This window comes from Calidris pugnax, unplaced genomic scaffold (assembly GCF_001431845.1).
Source record: "Calidris pugnax isolate Ruff unplaced genomic scaffold, ASM143184v1 scaffold39, whole genome shotgun sequence".
NCBI classification, from domain to species: Eukaryota; Metazoa; Chordata; class Aves; order Charadriiformes; family Scolopacidae; genus Calidris; species Calidris pugnax.
In genome coordinates, this window is record NW_015090828.1 from 9,508,698 (window position 1) to 9,517,959 (window position 9,262).

Sequence of the window (9,262 nt, forward strand, 5' to 3'; positions counted from 1 at the left end):
CCAAAGTCCCTCAAAGCTACAGCTGTGGCAGGAAGAAGGCGGAGGAATTAAACACAGCTCCGTTTTCATAGAATAGAATCATAGAATGGTCCAGGCCGGAAGAGACCTCCAAAGGCCATCTAGTCTGACCTCCCCGCAGTCAGCAGGGACACCCCCAACTAGACCAGGTTGCCCAGGGCCTCGTCGAGCCTCACCTTGAATATCTCCAGGGATGGGGCCTCAACCACCTCCCTGGGCAACCTGTTCCAGTGCTCCACCACCCTCACAGTGAAGAACCCTCTCCTCATCTCCAGTCTAAATCTGTTCCCCTCCAGCTTGAAGCCATTGCCCCTTGTCCTGTCACTGCAGGCCTTTCTAAACAGGCCTCCCTGTAGGCCTTCCTGTAGCCCCCTCAGGTACTGGAATCAGGTACTGGCAGGCTGCTATTATGTCTCTCTGGAGCCTCCTCTTCTCCAGGCTGAACAACCCCAGCTCCCTCAGCCTGTCCTCGTAGCAGAGGTGCTCCATCCCCCTGATCATCCTTGTGGCCCTCCTCTGGACCTGCTCCATCAGGTCCATGTCCTTCTTACATTGAGGGCTCCAGACCTGCACACAATACTCCAGGTGAGGTCTCACCAGTTTTGCCGTAGCACATCAGCAAATTCCAGCCCGGGCTGCAAATCAATGACAGTTTGTAGGATTTCATCTCTCCCCTCCTTGCCGTGCCTGCCGCAGGAACTCTTTATCCTCAGGCTTTGAAAGGAGCTGCCACGTTATTTAATTCGTTACCCCCAACGGGGTGAGGCGCAGCGGCATTTTTGGTTTCTTAAGATTGCCATGTGCACAGTTTTCCCATTAATTTCTATCCCGCCTCGACCAAACAGTGCAGCCAGCATGGTCCAGTAGTCCTTCCCACTAACAGCAAGAACAAGCAAAGCAGATGAATTCAGTCTGTAAGAAGCAGTGCAAACTCATTAGGCCGGGGAGAAATAGAGGTGGTAATATAAATAAGAGAGGAACCTCATCAAAAGAGTATGTTTAACGCTAACAAGTTAAAAAAAAAAAAAATCAGCACTCCACCTGGCATGAATTTCACACACCAGTTTCTGCTAGCAGATTCTGCACAAAAAGACTCACAAAACTTGCCAATGTATCTCCAGCAGCTCCCCCCACGCCACACTCCATGCCTGGATATCACCTCTGGGTTTCCAGCAGTGTGATACACTTCAGCCAGCTCACCTACCGCCCTTCTGGGGAGGCTGGAGATGAAGCTCAGCACCTAAACACACTGCCACAGGTCAGCTGCAAGGGACAAGCACACCCAGCAGGAAATCACTTCTCATCACAAATAAAAAAACCCAAAAAACCAAACCAAACCAAACCAAACCAAAAACACCCGCTCTCAGCAAAAATTTTAAAAAAAAAAATTAAAATACTATGAAACATCTCCCAAGCTGGGAAGTAAAATTCACAACTGTACTGCAGAGCAAGGCTCCTGGAGTTGGCCACTGTCTCCTCTACCAGAATCATAGAATCATATGGGGTTGGAAGGGACCTCTGGAGATCATCAAGTCCAACCCCCTGCCAAAGCAGGTCCACCCAGAGCAGGTTGCACAGGAACGTGTCCAGGCGGTTTTTCAATGTCTCCAGAGAAGGAGACTCCACCACCTCTCTGGGCAGCCTCTTCCAGGGCTCTACCACTCTCACAGGAAATAAGTTCCTCCTCATGTTTAGGTAGAACTTCTTATACTCAAGTTTGTGCCTGTTTCCTCTTGTCCTGTCACTGGGCACCACTGAAAAAAGACCGGCCCAATCCTCCTGACACCCACCCTTTAAGTATTTATAAGCATTGATCATCACGTCCCATGGCCCAAAAGCTACCTGCCTCTTGCCTTCAAGGAAATCACTGCCTTAGCACATTCTTTTTCTCCACCCACTCTCCTGGTTCTGGTGGGGATAGGGCTAATTCTCCCCAGGATCTAGCAGGGACACAGATATTCCAGGCCACATCAGCCATGCCCAGGGGGTAGCTGGCAGGGAAAGTGGGGGCAGAAGTCCAAGCTTGGGAGCAGGCTGGGGGAATCCCAGTTGCTGTTGGTGGGTTACAGCCACTGTCTCCTTCTAAAGCAACCACACCTGTTAAATATCTCACTAACCTCTAGCGACTGTTTTCAACTCATTTGGGTTTGAAGCCTGCCATTTCCAACTTTTCACAGAATCATAGAATTGTCTAGGTTGGAAGGGACCCTCAAGATCCCTTACAAGATCACCTAGTCCTAATTCTGATAGAAAACCATCACTAAACCATGTCTCTAAGCACTATGTCAACCCGGCCAGGGGGTAGCTGGCAGGGAAAGTGGGGGCAGAAGTCCAAGCTTGGGAGCAGGCTGGGGGAATCCCAGTTGCTGTTGGTGGGTTACAGCCACTGTCTCCTTCTAAAGCAACCACACCTGTTAAATATCTCACTAACCTCTAGCGACTGTTTTCAACTCATTTGGGTTTGAAGCCTGCCATTTCCAACTTTTCACAGAATCATAGAATTGTCTAGGTTGGAAGGGACCCTCAAGATCCCTTACAAGATCACCTAGTCCTAATTCTGATAGAAAACCATCACTAAACCATGTCTCTAAGCACTATGTCAACCCGGCTTTTCAATCCCTCCAGGGATGGGGCCTCAACCCCTTCCCTGGGCAGCCCATTCCAAGGCTTCAGAACCCTTTTGCGTGGAAACATTTTCCCTACTCTCCAATCTGAACCTCCCCTGGTGCAACTTGAGGCCATTTCCTCTTGTCCCATGGCCTGTTCCTTGGGAGAAGAGACCGACCCCCCCTGGCTACACCCTCCTTTCAGGGAGTTGGAGAGAGCCAGAAGGTCTCCCCTCAGCCTCCTTTTCTCCAGGCTGAATCGACCCATCTTTTCAACACCTCCAAGGATGGGGCCTCAACCCCTTCCCTGGGCAGCCCATTCCAAGGCTTCAGAACCCTTTTGCATGGAAACATTTTCCCTACTCTCCAATCTGAACCTCCCCTGGTGCAACTTGAGGCCATTTCCTCTTGTCCCATGGCCTGTTCCTTGGGAGAAGAGACCGACCCCCCCTGGCTACACCCTCCTTTCAGGGAGTTGGAGAGAGCCAGAAGGTCTCCCCTCAGCCTCCTTTTCTCCAGGCTGAACACCCCCAGCTCCCTCAGCCTCTCCTCACCAGACTTGTGCTCCAGACCCCTCACCAGCTCCCTTGCCCTTCCCTGGACCCGCTCCAGCACCTGCCCTTGTCTAAATGCCAGGATGTCTGTAGCCAAGCAGCAACTGGCCAGGCTGCTCCTTGGGAGAACCTCAGCATGTGGACCCTGGCTTCCAGGGTAGCAGGGAAAAATTTATTCCCTCCAAGTTTTGATCGGAATAAGCGCTTGTATGCCCAAAATGTCTACCATCTTTAATCCTACCTTCTAGTCCTGCCCAATAAAAGGTCTGTGCAGACAGACCTTGCCTTTACATCCAAATCCAGAGCCCCTCTCCTGCCCTACCACAAGGCAGTTTACTGCAAGACTGCAAACTGGGAAGCTGGAAATAAAACCCAAGGAGTTGCAGGACTTTCAAACAGCCTTGGTAACCAAAAAAACTCTAGCAGTCTGGCTGGAGAGACATCCTCACTGCAGCTATCTACAGGAGACCATGCTCCAGGAGGAGCACTGATGCTTTGGTGAACCAAAGGGTCTGGAGGTGCTTCTCATGAGAGACAATTTGGCCATGAAGCAGCTGAGCACAGCAGAGCTGATAGAAGTCAGCAATCACTCCTGGGTTTGGGGCTGGGATGGGTTTCTGAGAGCCTCAACCCTGTGGTCTCCAGCCCAGGGCTGCGGTTTCAGGGAACAATCCCGTTTCTCAGCATTTCCCTGACCCCTAGTGACAAGACAGAGCTGTACAGCAGGCGCTCAGCAGGCAGCACCCAACCCTCCCCGCATCAACAAGGAGCAAAATTCCCTCTTTAAGATGAGGAAAAAGTCTCCCGGATTTGTCAAAACACTCACCCTCCACAGCCCCCTGCACATTCGTCAGAAAATCCACCCCGTTTAGCAAAGCAACTCAAATTTGGACTGAAAGTCAGGAAACAAGCTGAATACAAGAAGTTTCCCTTCCACCGGGCTCCAGCTGTGCCCAGGGAAGCCGGGTTATGTGATTAATCCATCACCAGACTGGACAAAGCAAGGGGTAGGGAAAAGGCAGGTTTGATGTATTACCTTCCCCCAGGGCAAATGCATCCTGTTGCAGGGAACGGAGCGACCTTGGCAGGGTAGCAAACTGCATGATCTCACCACCACAGCCCATGGAGCAAGCTCCTGAGGACCTGGAGGACAAGAGTTGTGACACAGCAGTCCATTAGCTGCCAGGGCCCACAGCCCTTGTTTTTGTCATGCCACTTTGTCATGCCACTTGGCATGGTTTCAAGGACAAACAGAGAGTCAAAGCAGGATTTTTCCAGCCCAACTCTTTGAGTTTTCAAATCTAAATCACGCCAGGCTTCTCCGTGCATCGGCCAGCAATGGGCTGTCGGCCCTTGTTTTTTTTGTCATGCCACTTGGTTTCAAGGACAAACAGAGAGTCAAAGCAGGATTTTGCCAGCCCAACTCTTTTGAGTTTTCAAATCTAAATCACGCCAGGCTTCTCCGTGCATCGGCCAGCAATGGGCTGTCCCTTCCAGCACCAGTTGGACACAGGAGGAGGCATCCATGGCAATGTGCACTCAGGTGCTTCGGACTCAGGTTTCCATCATCCTCCTCTTCTGGGAAACATCCCTTCAATGCAGTGGTTCTTCACTCCCAGATGCTTTTAATATTCCACCATCTTGCACACAGCTGTCTCCCACTTGGGTATTCATGGTTTCTACACCCTAGAAGTGGTTGTGCCACTTCTATTGCCATTTTTTTTTCAAAAGCCTTCTCCAGGGGTACCTGTGCGCTGCCTGACATCAAGGTCCTCTACCTAAAACATCGTGTGAGCAGAGCAGAGAAGCCACAATTGGCACCAGCCTCCAATTTGTTTTGTTCATTGTGCCGAGGCTAATTCCCAGCCCTCGCTGACTTTGATAAAACGAGGCTACAAGAGGAAGCCTCACACAGGAATAATTAACGATTCATCTCTATTTATTGGGCCCTTTTGTCAACTTAAACTTGTCTCAACTGCTATAAATCCCCTCCGGTGCTGAACAAACTCTTTAATTAAATCTATTGTGCCACAAGAGCAATGCTTCAGATATCAGCGGAGCAGTGGATGATGAAAGACTTCGTCCCACCCTGACTTAAAGCACCCTTTTGGGGGCTGAGCTTCACCAGGGGATTGCGGGGCTGTCCCAAGCTACTTGCTCAAATTCCATTAGCATTTGCCATTAGCAAACCCTGAAAATGTATTCCCAGTGAATTCCTGAGGCGCTGCAGCTGGTTAATTGTTTCCCTGCTGACTAAGCAGTTGTTCCCCCTTGCCCACAACACATGAGTTGCAGTCTCCTCACAGAAGCGTAAATAAAAAGCCATAAATACACAAACAATTCATTACCCACCAGGCAAAAAGATGTTCCCCTCCCCCCCCCCATCTCGTGGGTTGCTAACAGTCCTCCTGTCCTAGGTCTCCCCATTTAGGGAAAAGAGGTGAAGCACAGCACATCCTTCTCCCTCCCAACCAGTGGAAAGAAGGATCAGCAGATGTTGCTGGAACTGAAGAAGAGCCAAGAGCATCAGTGAAAGGTGAAGCAAACCAAGAGCACACCTAGGATTTTCTAAAGGCCTTCTCTAAGGAGCAGGGACTTCCTGACACGGGATCTAGTTCCCACCTTGTCTCCAGCTGCAGCCAGAAGTGGACCTGGGTGACGCAAGAACAGAGCAAGCCCAAACAAAGCTTCACCTACTTCCAGCCCAGGAGATCTTCCTCGCTTGATGTGTGATTTCTATTCAGTGCAAGACCCCCACGGGGTCCCTCCTGGCCGTGATAGATAAATCTCTCCCATCCAGTGCTGGAGGACACCCACCCTTCTTCCAGAGTAGAATATAAAACCAACACCCAGCCCTGTAAGACTCCTTCTGCCAGCATCCCCATCAAACACCCCGCTGCTGAGTCAGGAGCTCTGCTAACAGCCCCTCCAAATGCAAACCTGGGTGGCAGCAAAGAAGATGGCAAAAGCCACCACTTGCTTTGCTGGTTAATCCCGTTTGCCTCAGGAAAGGGCCCAAGATGCAAAGGCAGAGTGAATTTCCTGTGACTTGAACCATGCTAATGCTAACCCCGTGGGTCAGCGGCTCCCCAGGGACGCCTGGAAAAGCACACCTTGCAGGGAGGTGACACTGGGCACATTTTTAATACTGTGAGATGAGGCGCCAGCACAGACTATGGGGGAGGAAAAAAAAGAGAAAGAAAGAATACGAGAGAAAGAAAAAAAAAATATCAAGCTGCATGAAGGGAAAAAACCCAACAAAACAAACGAGCCACAAAACCAACCCGAATAACACTTGTTGGGAGAGTCCTAGGCTCCTGCAGAGAGCTTCCCTCCCCTGCAAGCAGCAAGGATCATGCCCTCCATAACTCTTATGTGACTGTAAGCAGTCGCACGTCGCTCAGAGAAGGAAGCCAGGATCCCTCTTCCCTCAAAGGGACCATAAAAATGTTTCAGGGAATGGGAAATGAGAAAGGGTGGGAATTCAAAAAGCAAGACAGGAGACAGTACAGGGCTCTCAACCAAAGCAGCTTTCAGGGTCATGGAATCATGGAATTGCTGGAGTTGGAAGGGACCTTCTAGAGATCTTCTAGTCCAACTCCCCTGCTGAAGCAGGGCTGCCCAAAGCACATCACTCAGGAGCATCCAGGTGGGGCTTGAAGATCTCCAGAGAAGGGGACTCCACACCCTCCCTGGGCAGCCTCTTCCAGGGCTCTGCCACCCTCACCCTAAAGAAGTTCTTCCTCAGATTGGAGTGGAACTTCCCATGGTCCAGCTTGTGCCCGTTGCCCCTCGTCCTGTCACTGGGAACCACTGAAAAGAGTCTGGCTCCCTCCCCCTTCAACCCTCCCTTGAGATCCTTGTCAGCATTGATAAGGTCTCCCCTCAGCCTTCTCTTCTCCAGGCTAAAGAGTCCCAGCTCTCTCAGCCTTTCCTCATAAGAGAGGTCCTCCAATCTCTTAATCATCTTTGTTGCCCTTTGCTGGACTCTCTCCAGTAGTTCCCTGTCCCTCTTGAACTGGGGAGCCCTGCACTGGACACAGGATTCCAGTTAAAGAGGTATTGACAAAATACACATAATAGTAGGTGGGTGATACGAGAGCTCCCTCCAGATACACAGAAGCCCCTGTGTGTATGTCACAGCAATATATGCAGGTGGGTTTAGCTGCCAAAAGAAGCACAGCTCTAAACGAGACCCAAAAAAAAGGCAGGAAAAAAAAAAGAAAAGAGCAAAAATCTGTTCCCAGTAAACAGGCACACCTCTCGCACGGGGCTGCAAACCGCTCTGAGCAAACACCTTGCCCAACATCCCTCAATTAATCATTAAACACAAATCTAAAGGGTCACAGCTCAAAAAGATAAACCGAAGTCGTGCAGAGGGGCAGTTTTATGCACCTAGGGGTTCAGGAGTTGGAGGCAGCCAAAGGTTCCCCCCGGGCCACAATTTCACACAGTAGACCAAGGAAAATCACAACTACCCTGTTGTCACTTTTCAGCAAAAGCACGTCCCTCGGCAAGAGATCTCTCACATGTAAGGCTGGCAGTTAAGGCTTGATTTATAACCTAGGAGAGAAAATGCCATTACAAAGGAGTTGGCTAATCAGTAGACACAGTATAATTAATCGTTTTTTCTCCTGATGTTCTCCAGCCACAGAAATTCTCACCTCTAATGAGGCTGAGGTGTCTGTCAGTTGCTCTGTACTGGCAAGGTAAATCAGATCAGCTCCCCAGCTGTGCTGGAAGAAAATCCAACAGAGGGAAAGCAGAGTATCATGAGAGATGGGGTACTTGCTTTCTCCCCCATCTCCAAATCAATAGGGAGGCCCAGGGAGGCACTGTCACCTCGCCAAGGTACATTCAAGTCACCATCATCAGAACAGCCACTGCATTTTCATGAGCAAACTGCAGCTGAGACCACCTGAGCTGTAGCTGTTATCTGCAGCACCAGTATCTCCACCTCCCAACTTCATGCTGATTGTTATTGCTTCTTTTACCTCCTGCCTGTGCCACTATTTCCAGAGGTGCTTCTGCTGGGCTGTGCTGATGAAAAACTGCCAAGTCCTGCAATTCAGGCTTACGCCAAGAAAATGTTGTGCTGGCCTTTCCCAACCTTGCAAACAGTCCCACCTCCTGATTTCATCGCTGAAAACCGTACAGCACCCCTCCTCTTCTCATCCACATCAAAGCTTCCAGCTTCCTATCTGCACACAATTATTTTCCTCTTAGGTGCTGCCTTGCTCCCCCAAGTCTTTTCTCCCCGGAACAAACACTCAGGGTCTCCCAGGATACAAAAGATGCTTGTTTTTCCTTTTCATTAACCTGGCAAGCAAATCTATAGGGGGCAAAAGAGGAAAAAAAATTAAAAAAAAAAGGAAAGGAAGAATTTGCTTTCCTCTATCTTGCCTGCTGGAGAAACAAATCATCTCTGTGGCACCCACGAACCCTACCAGTAGAAAACAAAACGTGCACAAGAGTATGTACAAAGGATGGATGTCACACTATATTAAAAAAATGTCCAGAATCTGTTGCTTCAAGGGTAAAGAAAGCCACAAGGATATAGCGGGCAGCTACAGAATTTCTGTCTACCACGTACATCAGCGTGGTAAAAAAAAAATAAATGTTGTCAGGGCTGGAAAATTGCCCATCACGTGTGGGGGGGCTTAACAGACACAGAATCAGAATCACAGAATCTTCTAGGTTGGAAGGGACCTTAAAGATCATCTTGTCCAACCGTCAACCTAATTTTGACAAAAATAGACACCCACACAACAAACAAGGAGCATCATCACTAAACCATACCTCCCAGCACTTCATCAACCCGGCTTTTGAGCACCTCCAGGGATGGGGCCTCAACCACCTCCCTGGGCAGCCCATTCCAATGGCTGAGAACCCTTTCAGTGAAAAAATTTTTCCTAATATCCAGCCTGAACCTCCCCTGGCGCAACTTGAGGCCATTTCCTCTCATCTGTCGCCTGTGACTTGGGAGAAGAGACCGACCCCCATCTCTCTACACCCTCCTTTCAGGGAGTTGGAGAGAGCAATAAGGTCTCCCCTCAGCCTCCTTTTCTCCAGCTGAATAACCCC